Here is a 15,168-nt window from a genome sequence, read left to right as displayed (position 1 = left end):
GCATCAATGATTTTCCATGGCATGGTTATGATTTGATTTCAAATATATTCAATAACATAACAGTTTCATCCTTAATATTTGTAGTTTAACAAATAAATCACTCACTATATAACATACTGTTCTCTGCTATATTATATCGAATTTCATTCTAGATGATTTTTCGATTTCATAACTCGTTCTTAATTAACTATTGAAGCGATGAATATTTAAATATTTTCTATTTACAAATATGGAGCATTCAGCAGGCTACAAGTGCATCACTTCCATTATTACGATTTAGCATAAATGATTTTCCACAATATAGTTACGATTTGGTTTCAAATATATTCAATAAAATGACAACAGAGTCATCCAAATTATTTATAGTTTATTAAATAAATTACTCATTATAACAGTTGGCTCTCCACTGAAATAGATTAAAAGCCTCGAGACGACAAAACTGGAAGAATTTCACTTTAGAATGTGGACATTTCACTCTGGAACAAAGCAAAAAAATTCTGAGTAAATAGGATTATAGTTAAAGAAAAATAAATTTAAAAAAGCTTTAGTGCCGTTCAAAAACTACGTAGCGCTATTCTGAACTCTTTTCACTCCTCCCCTTCCTTTTCATAGAATATGACACAAACTTTGAACCCTTCAGGTTGACATCATAAATACGCAACCCCCACCCTTTAAGTCTCTAAGACATCAAAATTGTATACGATTTCATTTGATAAACTTTAAATCTAGAACAGACAACATACAAATATAATCTTTCAACAACCAAACAATTGAATCTCCATAGTGATGCACGCCCAACCGATAATTCTTTTTGTTCGTTCGTGATCGATCGTTCCTTCTTTTGTTAATTCCCGATCGAACTCGCTTCGCAAGTTGACAATTCTCACCAGGAAACAAATTTTCTGTCAATATAAACCCTAGAAGGAATCAATTAACCACTGCAAATACGGAAATAAAAATCCTGGAAATTTTTCATCTTTTTAATCAATTTTTATTTATCCGAAATTTTCTCATTAAACTATTAATGTCATATTCGCGATCATTTTTTAAACGAGAAGTTCGCGCAGATAGACAGAGCCGAATGATTGGAACGGCTGTATCTGATCCTTTGCTCGATATGCATTACCACATTTCCAACTCAGAAAGAGGAATTTTCAATCAAATGGTCGAATTTTCAAACAAAAAGGAATTAACTTGAAACACCACTTTAGCATGTTTAGCCAAATAGTCGAATTTTAACCTAATAGATCAATTTTCATCAAAATAATTAAATATTTAACAAAATATAGTTGAATTTGTAACCACATAGTTGAATTTCCGATCTAACAAGATGAATTTTCAACAAAATAGTTGAATTTTCTACAACAATAAAATTAATCATCAATCAAACTGTTGCATTTAGAACCAAATGAACTTTCAAGGAAACAGGATGAGTTTACAGCGAACTGGTTGCATTTTGAACTAAATAGTTACATTTTTAACCTAAAAAGATCAATTTTCAATCAAATGATCGAATTAAAGAAAAAAATAATAATAAACTTCAGAAAAAAATGATTTTTCAACCAAATAGTTTAATTTTTAGCCAAATAATTAAGTTTTCAAACCGAAAGAACGAATTTTCTATTAAAAAAAGACAAATTCTTGCCAGAACCGTTTACATTAAAAAAAAAATTGATTGTTCAAAGCCTAGTTTATTTTTTAAACTAAAGTTACATTTTTAACCAAAAAAGACGAATCTACGGCATTATATAAGAGTTTTCAGCCAAAGTGTTACATTTTTATTCTAGAAGACTAATTGGCTACCGAATTGATGATTTTTTCAATTAAAGCCGATTAATTATTAACCAAAAAAGTAATAATTTAATTTTTTTTAAATTAATGTTTAACTGAAACAGAACGAACTTTCAACAAAATAATTAAATCTTCAACCAATAAAATTAATGTTTAACAAAGTTTAATTCAATGAAAAATTTAATAGTTGAATTTTCAACTAAAAACGATGAATCATAAACCACAAATAGAATATTAAATTTTAGTAAAAAAAATTTATTTTTAACTTTTTTAGTTCAATCTTCTACCACATAGTAGATTTTTAATCCAAAAGTGATGAATTCTCAACCTAAAATATAATAGTTTATATCAAATTATTCAGTTCACATGTAAAAGAAAAAAAACGAAGAAAAGGAGAAGTTTCTTGAAAGCAGGAGAAAAAGAGTTCTTTAAAAAAGGGGTAAAGAAGAGAAGAGTAGAAAGAGTGTGAAGTCTGTATTTAGATAATTTAATTGTAAAAAACCCCCACTAATTTTTACTTTTTCAAACATTAAAAAAATTATTATTCACATTTATATTTTTCCATGTGTGATGTCACATTCGGCATCCCTCCTATGTAACAAATCGTAAAAATATCTATTAACCCCGCCCTCTGGCAGGGTAAAGTACTTTTTGAACGACCCCTTACTTAAATATACAATTGGCTTATATTCAGCATGTTCTGCTTGCAGATCTAAGTTGAATTTATGATAATAAATATCAAGCATGCTTTTTTATAGTACAGAGTATAATCCACAAGAACATATACCTGCACATTTTATATGCGTAAGTATCGTTGAATTTCGAGAATTGCTTAAAGCACCTCTTGTACGCGAAGTCATAAGTGAATAAAAGGCAAATTGATCGTTAATGCAGTCTTCGAGGAAAAAGATTCATCCGGGATGCGTCGTAAAATGATAGAGATACCAGATGAATCAGTTTAAGTGAAAACGACTCTTTGGCAAGATACTTAAAAAAATTATATGCTGCAATTCCTTATACAAGCCGAACCAATTTTATAGCGATTGTTAGAACTAATCTAATCTTCCTTGCACTCAATCAGCGAAAAGATAAACAAAGTCTACGGAATCTATAGACAGGGTAGCCGCAAAACTTCATTTTCAAAATTCCCTAACTTTACCCTGATTTTTTCTTGACTAATTTTTCATGTTCCTTGACTATTATTATTTAAAGACCAAAATTCTAACCTAGTGATAGTTTTATTATAGAATCTTTTATAAATGAAATTAACAATTTTAAATTTAAGTTATGAATTTTTAATTTATTATAGTCAGGGCATTAATAATGTACATGACTGCATTTATTTTGAATTTAAAAGAATTCAGAAGAATTCGATGAAATTTATAAAGATTCCAGGTGAATTCATAAGATATTAAAACAATTCAAGTTACATTCAAAAGAATTGAATTGAATAGGAAAGAATTCCATTGATTTCAATAAAATTGGAATGAATTCTAAAGAATTGAAGTGAAATGTTAAGAATTTGATGAAATTCAGACAAATTCCTAGTGAATTAAAAAAAAATCAAGTGAATTGAAAACAATTCGAGAATATTAAGAAATTCACTGAATTCAGTAAGTTTCAAATGAGTTTAGACACATTTAAGGAAATTTAAAATAATTTTATAAAAATCCTGACAATTGAAGGTCAGTTTAAAATAATTCAGGGTGAATTAAACAATTAGCTATGTTTAGTCGTTACGAAAAATAGAGCGACTAGGAAAAAAGGGGATGTTCTAGTGACACTATTCGTCTAGATTTGGTTAATTATCTTTTCAAACTCTTCTCAATTCAATGTATTTTTTTTTATTATTTCTTTACGCAGTATCTCGTCGTTCCAAAATTCAGGATGAGTTGTCAAATATTTTTCATACGCTTAATTTGTTACTGGTCTCGAATTTTCTAGACTCTAGAAGGATGAGTGATCAAATATTTTTCATACGCTTGATTACTAGTCCCGAATTTTCTGGACTCCAGAATTTCATAGGCTTGCAAGGCAATGAAAAATATTTGACTATCAATCTTGAATTTCGGAACAATAAGATACTTTGTAAACAAATAATGAAAAAATGAAAAAAATTCAAATTGAATCAAACTGAGTGCATTTATAGAAGAATTCGAGGGAATGAAACAGATTCAATTGAATTCCGAAGAATGCAAAACAATTTAAAATAATTTGGGATAAATTAATAAGAATTTGGGTTAAATTCCAAATTAATTAAAATAAATTGCAACAAATATTTGAAAATCTCTTCAAATCTATGAAACCCCACGAATGAAATTTCTCGCTTCCGGTGAATTTGACAAAATCCTGGAAAATTGATTGAAATACCTTGAGAGCTTTCAAAATCTGTCTTTAAAAACAAGCATAAAATATTAAGAATCCTATAAAATATTTTAAAACGCCTTGAAATTTGGTAGAAATCTTGAAAATTACTTTTAGTTATGTAAAATGCCCTATAATGTTAAAAATCTATTGGAATCACTTCAAATGATTGAAATGTATTAAAAACACCCTTTGATATTTAAAATCCCGAAAATTTTTTGAAATACCTTGTTGGAATCTTTTAAAGCTTAGGCAAAGTCCTTAACATTTTAAAAAATATGCTAAAATCTTCCGAAGTATTTATCTATTGAAAATTCTTTGGAATCTTCTTGAATATCCGAAAATACTTCAAATTCTTCGAAACCTTTTGAAATACCTCGAAATTTTTTGGAATATTTAAAAATACACTAAAATCTTTAATATCTTTTGTAATTCCTTTCAATTATGGAAACCTATGCAAAATTTAGATAAAAGTGACTATAGTGACTTTATCTTCAAAAAGTGAGTGAAAAATGACACCATGTGATAGACTGTCACGTGGCCAATTATATGTTATTAATGTTATATTCTGCGGCCTTATAATTAGAAAAATGAACATATTGTGCTGAACTACGACACTTCTCGTTTGCGGGGCTGTAGGGGAAGCGAACACGAAGTGTCAGAATACCCTCTCCCCTGCGACGCGCGAGAGCCATGTGACGCGCGCGCGAATTCAAACGCTCTCAAGCGCCGTACAGCTTTGTCAAGTATCTTCGGTGAAAGGAAACCTTCCCTTTAGTGGCACCGAAACGAAAATCTTTTTGGGGGGAAATTTATTTAATTATGAATTTCGCGAAATTCATAATTAAAATTTTGAAATTTCAATTTAAATGGATTTTGAAGAAGATAATTGTTAATATCAGAACGCAACTTTTTGAAATTTCGAGAATAATTACCGATGCAAAGTTTGAAATTTGTTTAGTACTTTTTCTCCTTCTTGAATTGCTTTAAGGATACTTGATTTTGTTCCAGCAATGAGACTTTACTTTTCTTACGTATTTTTTGTTGGCGGCTCAATTGAAATTCTATTTAAAAAAATGTCACAATATAGGTTAAGGTATTTGGTAAACAGTTTGACGAAACAAAAGGTATGCTGCGTTGTTCGGAGTGAAATGAGGCAAGGAGTGGGGGCGAGCGAACGAAGGAGAAATCGGAAAACGAGAAGTGTCTCAGAGAGAAGTGTCGTAGAGTCTACTGTACATATAAAAGCACGTCCGTCTGTCCCAATTGAGTTTTTATTTTGTTTGAATAATACAATTTTATTTATTCGATCTTAGCCAGGGCACTAGAGCTCTATTTAAACTAAACATAAACTTAAATGAACCAAACAAATGTGACCTTATATGTTTTGAACCCTTTTCTAAAAATTTCTGGGTAATATAGTTCCTAACTTTAGCAACTTCTTTAAAATAAAAATCCGTGATTTTTCCCAGATTTCTAGAGGTTTCATGACCTGCGACCACCCTGATAGGACTCCCAATAACATCAAAGCATTAGAAACAATTGACGCTTCGGAATTTAGTGTCTTATTTATTATAAGAACCAGCAGGGTGAATTTCATTACCATGATAAATTAAAAAGACCTGCCCTCAAACGAGAAATCTAATAATTGGCAAATGTGACACAGTTCTTCAATTCTTGAGATAAGCCCCTTTACTTGAGGTAACTCAGTGATTCGTTCCAAGAATTACTCATCCGTAGACTTCTATTTCTACACGGCCATAAATCACAACTTTTTCTCGACTTGCATTGTGCTTTTGTAACTTTTTGCGAGTTCGTCTCGGGACTTGTCCTTGACTCGAAATCCTTCACCCCCTGCCGGATCTGTAGGTCTGCGTCCCTGAGACAAAATGAGGGTGGCTACGTCACTGTGTTCGGTCAATGCATCAATCCGGGTTGCATCTGTATGTATTTACGGTGGACCCCTATATGACATCATCCCCCTGTCGTACGCCTGGTTCGTTTCGCTGGGTGACTTCTGTCGCCTAACTCCAAGCACCCCTGCCCAGGCTGCCACCTCCCTTTACCTTTAATCTTTATCAATCCATCCAGCATGCAGGCAGGCAAGCCGAATGCCCGACCGACTGAACCAACGGCGGACGGACGCCACCGCGCATTATTTACGCCCGATAGCGTCCCATTCTCTCCTACGCTGAAGGCTTATAGGTACATACATATGTGTAACGTGCTGCGTATAGGTATATAGCTTATAGCTATCGTTTTCTTTGCTTCTTGACCTGGCTAGGTCTACTTTACTCCATAGTCCATACTATTCCTGGTGACTATGTCTTCGCAGACAGTGTGATCTCATTCGCGAGTGTCTAGTTTCGATCTGCTAGACCGCTGGCCCATCAACGCCCACGCTCGCCGTGATACAATCAGTATCAGGGTGGATGAGAATGGGGATGGCGATCTGGCAATTACGAAACTTCTTCTTCGTCTTCTATACTGGGAGACTGGAATATTGCAGAACTGTAACAGCTCTTTGGTCTTTGGCCAATCGTGGAAAATGCCCCTTTAGTCTATTGATTGGATTCGGTGCTTTTTTTGATTAGGCTTGTTCATTAGGATTAGGGTCGTCCAAAAATGAATTGAAACATTTTTTTTACTCTGGAGAAAAAGGAACCCCCAGAACCCCCTTATTTTGTCAGGTTTCCATAGAGAGAAATTCCATGCTTTTCTTAAATCGGTTAATTACCTCCGACACAGAAAAAACGATAGGGGTTCGCTGATGTTGCGGCTTAAGTAAAATTTCGCATCATTTAGATTTGGAACTGAGACACGCAATAGAACTCTTTTTGAGGGTTTCTTTTTAGATCGTTGATATCCGACAGATGGTTATATAAAAAAAGACCTGCAGTCGGTTAAAATTTTAAACTTTATCTTGAGAACTGTTACAATCAATCTTTATAATTATAGTTTCTTTATTACATTTTTCCCAGTGCAATGGCATGTTAAAACTGTATTATAATGTAAAACGTACACCATTATTTTGCAAAATCTGAGGTAGAATTTTCGAAGTGGATTGATGTAGACAAATAGTTCTGTATGAAATGTCTCTATTGGAACATATATTTTGGGTTCCCTTCGAAAAATTTATCAATTTGGGTTTCTTTTTAGCAAGAGAAGTTCCTTTTTGTTACAATGACCTTGGAACCAAAAATCGTTTGCAAAAGAAACCCCAGTTTAGTTTTCAGAACTAGCTGTGAATTTGATCTCTGGCGTTTCCAATTTCTTTGCGTATTTACAATAGTATGGTGCTCATATGATGAGCACTTTTCTTCCTCATTATGATTAGCCAGCAAATATATTTGCTTCCTCATAGACATAATAAAAATACAAATGGCCTCGCAAATGAGTCAATCAAAATGTATCGAATAAAGAAGTCTTTTATATTCTTGCATTAGCTTTGAATTATGTGAATGAAAAACTATTTTCTGTACAATTCAGATTTGTCAAATTATACAAATAATCTCATGAGCATAACTTCCGTATTCTTCAATAACATGTACTAATATTATAGACCTGTCCATTCGCCTTGAATCAAGTAATATTTTATATCATTGCACCAAGTTTTAATTATGTTAATGAACAATGTTTAACCATTGAGAAAACCACGTTTTAAATGTTATGAAATGATGAAAATAAAGGTAATAAATATGTTGAGAAGATTTTCATGAATTTAAAATATATAGAAAAAATATACTTTGAAATAATCGAGAATGACAACTATATAACGGCTATTTTTTATTTCCTCCCTCTTTGTCAGAAGTGATTATGATGATTAAACTCGTGTTTTCTGTTTCGTGTGATGTGTTTTAATGCTAAAAGATCATTTTAAAACATTTTTGAAGTTTTACATAGATTTAAACCTTGAAAAAATACACAGTTTCAACTCATTGAGAATGACAACTAACTATAAAGGCCCTTTCGTATTTCCTTTCATTTAAATTGTGCAATTTGTTTTCCGACTTATTCTAATTTCTTCCAATTTATCATTTGAAACAACTTGAAAACTCAGTTGAGAAATGTACATTTTTGATATTATTGGTCATTTAAAATGATCTGCTTTAATGTTTTGAATCAGAAATTATTCAATTATGAAGATATTAATTACAAAAATTGTTTCACTATTCTTAGGCTTTTCATATGAAATCGCATATGCTTGAAAATTTTCAATTAAGAATGTTTTGATTCTTAATGTTGACAAAAGTAAATTTTTATAGTTTACAACTTTTAAAGATTAAATTTGAATTTAGTTTTGAAGTATTTTACAATTTATATTGAAATTGTGCAAAGTTGAACATGTGAATGCCAAATTATTTAAATTAATTGAAGATTTAAATTCAAAATCATTAAATAACAAACGGTATTAAAAAGGAATCACCTACTTTGCAAAATTCTAATCCTTATATTTTAAAATTAAAGATTCTCAATTATTTGCCATTAAAAAATATATATTAAAAAAGCGGAAAGGGGAAAAATATGCAAAAAATAAAAAAAAATTACATAAAAAGTGGAAAAAATTACAAACAGCGACTCACTAGCAAAACTAAAGAATTCTGGTTATTTTATTATTTGAAGGCGATTGCCGAAACAAAAATTCTGTGATATTACCAGAACTTTTTTAGTTTTTTCCGAGATTTTTTCTTGAGTCAAAAGATACAGTTTTCAAATTCCGGTGGCCAAAAAAACAAACAATTTTAGCATCAGGTTTTCAATCTGATGATTTTGAAATTGGAAATCTTGCGAATTCAAAGCTTCTGACTCATACGCGCAGAAAAAATTTGGTTAAAAAAAGAATTATTATTATAATCGTCTAACTTTACGTGATATCAAAAGTGTCACTTAAACTTTAAAGTGTGTGCTGAATGGATAGGTTCTTTTTTTTGTAAACTGGTCTTGAATCGAATTCATTGTATTTTTAGTATAAGAGCTTAAGCAATACCAAGAAAAAAAACGTTCTTCGGGAAATTGAACTTTTGGGGATTACGCGACAAATTTACAAGAAATCTCCATTGTCCCTCTAAACAATAGCATCTAAACCCAAAAGAAAATATAAAAAAATAAGTTTTTTTGAAAATGGCACTTTTCGAATTTTCAGAAAACCGGCCATTATTTACAAGTAAATTTGATGCTTTGAATCTAGATAGTTATCAGGTCTGCTGTCGGTCCAAAAAATTTAGACAAGTATCTACATTTTTCTACACATTATAGTTAAAATCTCAGCAGACAAAAATATAAAAATATAAGGGACAAAGTACGAATGAAAAGTTAAAAAGTACCAATATCTTACGATCATGATTCATCTTATAATACTGACCATTGAATGTTTGTTACTTCTTGAAAATACATTACAAAAAATTTGCATAAAATATATGCATTTTTTCAGCATTTCTATGCACAAAGGTAAAATTCAGAGTCAGAAATAATTATTTGTTATGAAATTAATAACAAAAGAATAGTGAGGTGCCATATCCGAAACTAAAGAACGTACGGAGACAATTCTTAAAGTAAAATGCACATTTTTGGTCCTGAAAATGGTATATGTAGTGCGAATAAGCCAACAGTTGCGCTTACATATATAAAAAAATTATTAATTCTTCGGAAAATAGAAAAGGGCTTTCTCATTATCAAATGAACTAACAATAGGTTGTTTAGTTTCAGAAATTACACCCCACTATTCTTTTTATTAACTGAATAAAAAAATATTATTTCTTATTTTAAAATTTAGCACTGTGCACAGAAAGGATCAAAGAAATTCATATATTTTTTGCAGATTTCTCATAATTGATTTTCAGGGTCTAACAGCCAGTATTCAAAATTGAGTATTCCGAAAAGATCGTAAGATAATGATACTTTTTATTTCACTAAATCAGGAAATAATCGCTAATCGACTGCAAATTTCCAAACTCTGTACCAAAAACCTTTTTTTTTGTGTGAAAATTTTAGTGTGGCATGAGTTACTTTGATTCCAAATTTAAAACAGAAGACAAATGTATAAAAGTAAGGGAAAATGAAGAATTTCCCAAGAAAAAGTTAGGGAAAGTTAAAGAATTTCGAAATTGGTATTTTGTAGGAATCCTCTAGCAATTCCCAAAATGATTATATCGTAACTTTTTAGATAATTTTTTAGATAATTTAAATTTCAAGTACTGTTATCCACCTTGAGCTACTTGTCTGCTTATAGTAATATAGCAAGTAGAAACCGGGAACGTAAATAAAGCGTTGAGAGCAGAAAGACTCAAGAGACCTGAAATGCAAAGGGAAATGCTCGTCTCTCACGGTTTTTTGTACGTATCGACCTTTATACTCTCCTCACCGCTTCAACCACTTATACTCTCCTTTCCCTCCACCAGTTTCTCGACGGCGTAACGCGCTTATCAACGCCAAAGCAATTAAAAGCCCAAGAGCCTCTAAACTTAAATCTTGGAGGATGTGAGTAACTTCCCTAGTAAACTTTCACAGAAACAAATACGTTTAAGTTTAAAAATAAATATAATCACAGCTACCTTCCACAATCGAAACTGTTTTCATTTTTAGAAAAAATATATGTATATTTTAAAATAAAATTGAAAATATTAAAACTTTAGCGAATGAATTTTTCCTTACAAAGAGTTAAAATGTTTAATTTAGAAAGCTTTGTAAAATTATATTATAAGACATCTTTAAATATATATTAGCACCATCGATTAATTAAATAATTAAATAGTAATAAATTAAGTGAAATATATTCAATCCAATTTAAACAGTTTCAAATCCCTAAGTTTTAAAGTGAAAGTATTTTATTTTCTACAAGACAGATGCATTTTTAAACAAATAGTTGAACTTTTGAGCAAAAAGATTAATACAATTCTGTTCCAAAAAATACGATTTTTCTACAAAGTACATGAAATTGAAACTAAATAGTTATGAATTTTCTACTAAAAAAGATAAATTTTCAACCAAATATGGAACAGTTAAAATTTCAGTAAATAACAATTTATTTTCTAAACCCAATTTTTTAAGCAAATTGATCCTTTTTCAACTAAAATTATAAATCTTCAAATAGATCAATTTTAAAGCAAAGAGATCAAATTAAACATAATTATTTAACTTTCAACCAAGTTGTTTCATTTTTAACCAAAATGATGAATATTTAATTGGAATATTTGAATTTTCAACAAATATGATTTTGAGACAAAATTCATAAATTTTCAACTTACGAGGATGAACTTTCAACCAAACATATACCAGCTAATCAAGGACATGCATTTTTAACTACAATAATGATTCTTTAATAAAGAATTACCCTTGAACCAAATAGTTGAATTTTTTAAATATAAAAAAAATGAAATTTCAACTATAATGATGGATCTTCAATAAAAAAAAGTATTTCAAATCAAATAGTTGAATTTTCAATAAAATAATTTAATTTTTAATCGAAGAAATAAATATTTAACTTTAACGATAAATCTTCAATAAAAAAAGGATTTTAAAGTAAATAGTTGAATTTCCAACCACAAAGACAAATTTTGTATAAAAAATACGAATTTGCAACAATATACATAAATTTTCTACTAAAAATGTAATTTTTTAATCTTTTTTTAATTACTAGTTGTTACTAGTTACTACCACCAAATTGATAATTTTTCAACTAAAATGATGAATCTTCAACAAATAAAGATGAACTTTTTAATAGAAGAGTTTAACTACCAACCAAATAGTTTTATTTTCAACCGAAAATAAGAATTTTGAAATAAGAAATAGTTGAAGAAATAGTTGAGTTTTCAACTATAAAAGTCAAATTTCGAAATTTTTTTTTAAATTTCGAACTAAAAAAGATCAATTTTCAATCAAAATGGAATAGTTGAATTTTCAGTTAAAAAAAATTAATTTTTCACCAAAGTGATTAATCTTAAACTAAAAGGATGAAGCTGCAATCTTTAACTAGAAAAATTGAATTTTGAAACAAAAATATGATATTTCAATAAAGAAGATTACTTTCTAATAAAAAAGATAAATTTAAACATAAAAAAACCATTTTCAGCCTAAAATTGAATAATTAAATTTTTAGGTAAAAAAAAATAATGTTCAACCAAAGAGAGTAATTTCGAATTAAAAAGATGGAATATTTAACTGGCATAGTTAAATTTCTATTCAAAAAGATTATTTTTAAAAATCTCGAAAAAATTCCCAAAAATTTCCAGGTTTTCCCGTTTGTCCGTTCAACTGAAAAGTGTCTTTAATTTTTAGTTGACCAATTCCCTATGAAATCTGACCCTTAGGACCATTAGGACTACTTGAATATTTAGATGCATGATGATAAAATTAACGAAAACTATCGTTAAAAACTTCGTTAAAAATGTTGGGAACAAATTGGCATCATTTTCTTAAATTATATTTTTCAAATTCTTAGATTCGCTTACATTAAAAAAAATCTAAAAAGTGAAGTTTCTCAAAAAGGCCATCTTGGATTTTTTTCTTGATTGGTTTTTAGATTCATTTTAATATGAGGGATGTATCCTGTGAATTTCGTCCTAGCTTAACTATTCCTTCATATAGAAATTTTTTTTTATTAAATTGATATTTTGAAAAATTTCTCATAAGAAATTTTTTAATATATTTTTTAAAAAGAATATATGAATTATTTAAGTACAGTGTGATTTTGAAGGGGAAAACATTTTTCTTTCACAGATATAATACCTAATAACAACAAGAAATTGATTACATTTTAACTTAAAATTTTTTTCGAATAAAAAAATCTAATAAAAATGTTTAAAAATATTTCTTTCATATAAAATGTTGTTTCCAGGATATTTTTCATACTAAAAGATTCTTTTTAAAAAATGTCATCAAATCTACATCTCTAAAAAATATTACCTTCTTTAACTACAGTGTTTTGTTGTTGTTGTTGTAAATTTTAGTTTATTTCTGAACTGCGACATTAACAGAAGAATAAAATTCTCAATTATAAATTTTCGTACATACAAGAAATTATGTGATTTTCTCAAGTTTAATCAAATTCACTGATGAGGGCCACCATTGCGGCCGGAAGTTTGAAACAATTTGTTTTCAATTCACCTGACCCTAAAACCAATGACGTAAAAATTCTCTACGAATTTTTAAAGAAAATTTACTTCAATTGCTTCATAATGTACCTAAATATTAAAGTAGCCTTACGTTCTTGAATTTTTTGTTGTAAAAAACCAAGTCTGTAATGTATTTTTCAAATTGCTTTTTCCTTATCATTATACATTAAATTACATTATTATATTATTTTAGAGTATAATGATTTAATTGCAATATTTATATTTGCTCAAATTGTTTCTATAATAATTGATTAATTTGCTATTTTTTCGGTAAAGAAAATGAGAAAGTTGAGGAGCGTGGGTGGAGCCAGTAAAAGAAAAAAGAATGACAACGCCACACCTACCATTGATCATTCGCCTGAATTTTCTTACCTGTTGGTTGATTCGATCCACCTGCCAAGACCGTAACTTGGGAACCTTTATTCGACATCCAATCGGCCTGGCTTTTAAAAAAGGCGCGTCACTCGCACATGCGCCATCCAGCTTTCCTCAATTAATTTTAAAACTTTAATCTTTGGGATTTTTAGAGTTCCGTGGATAGATTTTTGAATAGATAGATAAAGTTTCCCGTGTTTCTGAAACATTTCAGTGATTGAGAGAAAATGCAGACATATTATTTAGATTTTAGCTATACAATATTAATTTAAAAACTAAAAAATATTTAGGTACATTTTATTTACAGAGATGTGTCTACTCAAATCCTGGAAAAGAATTCATTGGCAATTCCAGGTTTTTTTTTTTTAATTTTCCAGGTATTTAAATTTGTTTCGCGGAATAATTATTCATATTACGGAGCCACTTAAATATTTAGCATTTTTTAAAGCAATCGACTCGGAATACGTATGCAGTTTCGCAAGGTTATTATAAATAATATTTTTTTCAATTTCTAGGAATTCAATTAATATGTTTAGTTTAGAAAACTTTTATCTTTCAAGTAAAATAAATGTGGGTACCTCAATAAATTCAATTCAAATCATTTTAAATTTCTGAGTTTTCCAGTAAATTATTGCATTCTCAACAATATCGATGATTTTTTAACCAAATAGTTGAATTTTCAACAAAAAGATTAATTTTATACCAAAAGAGATGATTTTTCAACAAAATCCATGAATTCGCAAACAAATAGTTGAGTTTTCAAATAAAAAAAAATTATTGACAAAAATTGAATAGCCATTGATTTTCAGTTAACAAAATTAATGTTCAACCAAAGAGATGAATTTTCAACTGAAATTATGTAATATTCAAGTGGAATAGTAAAATTTTTACTTTAAACAAAATAATAATTTTCAACCAAGGAGAAACAATAGTTTAAAAAAAATAGTTACATTTTCAAACAAAGTGATCATTTTTCAACTAAACTGATCAATCTTCAGAATACTCCAATTTTAAACCATACAGATGAATTTCAAATAAAATTATGAATCTGTAACTAGAACAATTGAATTTCCAACCAAAAAAGTTTATTTTCAAATAAGAATATTTATTTTTGACCATAACACTAAAATGAGGAATCTTTAAAAAAAATCATTTTTACCCAAGAATAATTTTCTAACAACAAAAAAAAAACAAATTTTCAATCAAATACATGCAGTTTTGACAAAAAAGATCTCTTTTTAACCAAAAATATAATAGTAATATTTACAGTTAAAAAATTAATTTCTATCCATAAGAACGAATTTTCAGACAAAATATAATTCAATTTCCAACCAAAAAGATGAGTTTTTCACTAAGAAGATTAATATTCTAGCAAAAAAAGACGAATTTCCAACAAAACGGATGAATTTTCAACCAGATAGTAGAATTTTTAAATACGAGGGTAGTTCAATAAGTCCTTAGAATGACCAACAGATGGCGCGCGAATCGCTCCAAATCATCTGTTTTCAGTCAGCACCACTCCCGACTA

At 29.2% G+C, this 15,168-nt stretch overlaps 1 long non-coding RNA gene across 1 annotated transcript in view; it reads right to left on the bottom strand.

The window, feature by feature from the left end:
- Window positions 1-370: 370 nt before the first annotated feature.
- LOC117182092 overlaps window positions 371-15,168 on the bottom strand; it is a 17,025-nt gene continuing 2,227 nt past the window's right edge. Inside the window, exons 2-3 of the long non-coding RNA XR_004468267.1 lie at window positions 13,638-13,840; window positions 371-476 (exon numbers count right to left, since the gene is read on the bottom strand). This is a non-coding gene — a long non-coding RNA (uncharacterized LOC117182092). The remainder of the gene's footprint in view (window positions 477-13,637; window positions 13,841-15,168) is intronic.

The sequence above is a fragment of the Belonocnema kinseyi genome, chromosome 10, assembly GCF_010883055.1.
Source record: "Belonocnema kinseyi isolate 2016_QV_RU_SX_M_011 chromosome 10, B_treatae_v1, whole genome shotgun sequence".
NCBI lineage: Eukaryota > Metazoa > Arthropoda > Insecta > Hymenoptera > Cynipidae > Belonocnema > Belonocnema kinseyi.
The sequence above is the reverse complement of the archived record's forward strand: the minus strand, read 5'-3'. Positions and strand labels throughout refer to the sequence as shown.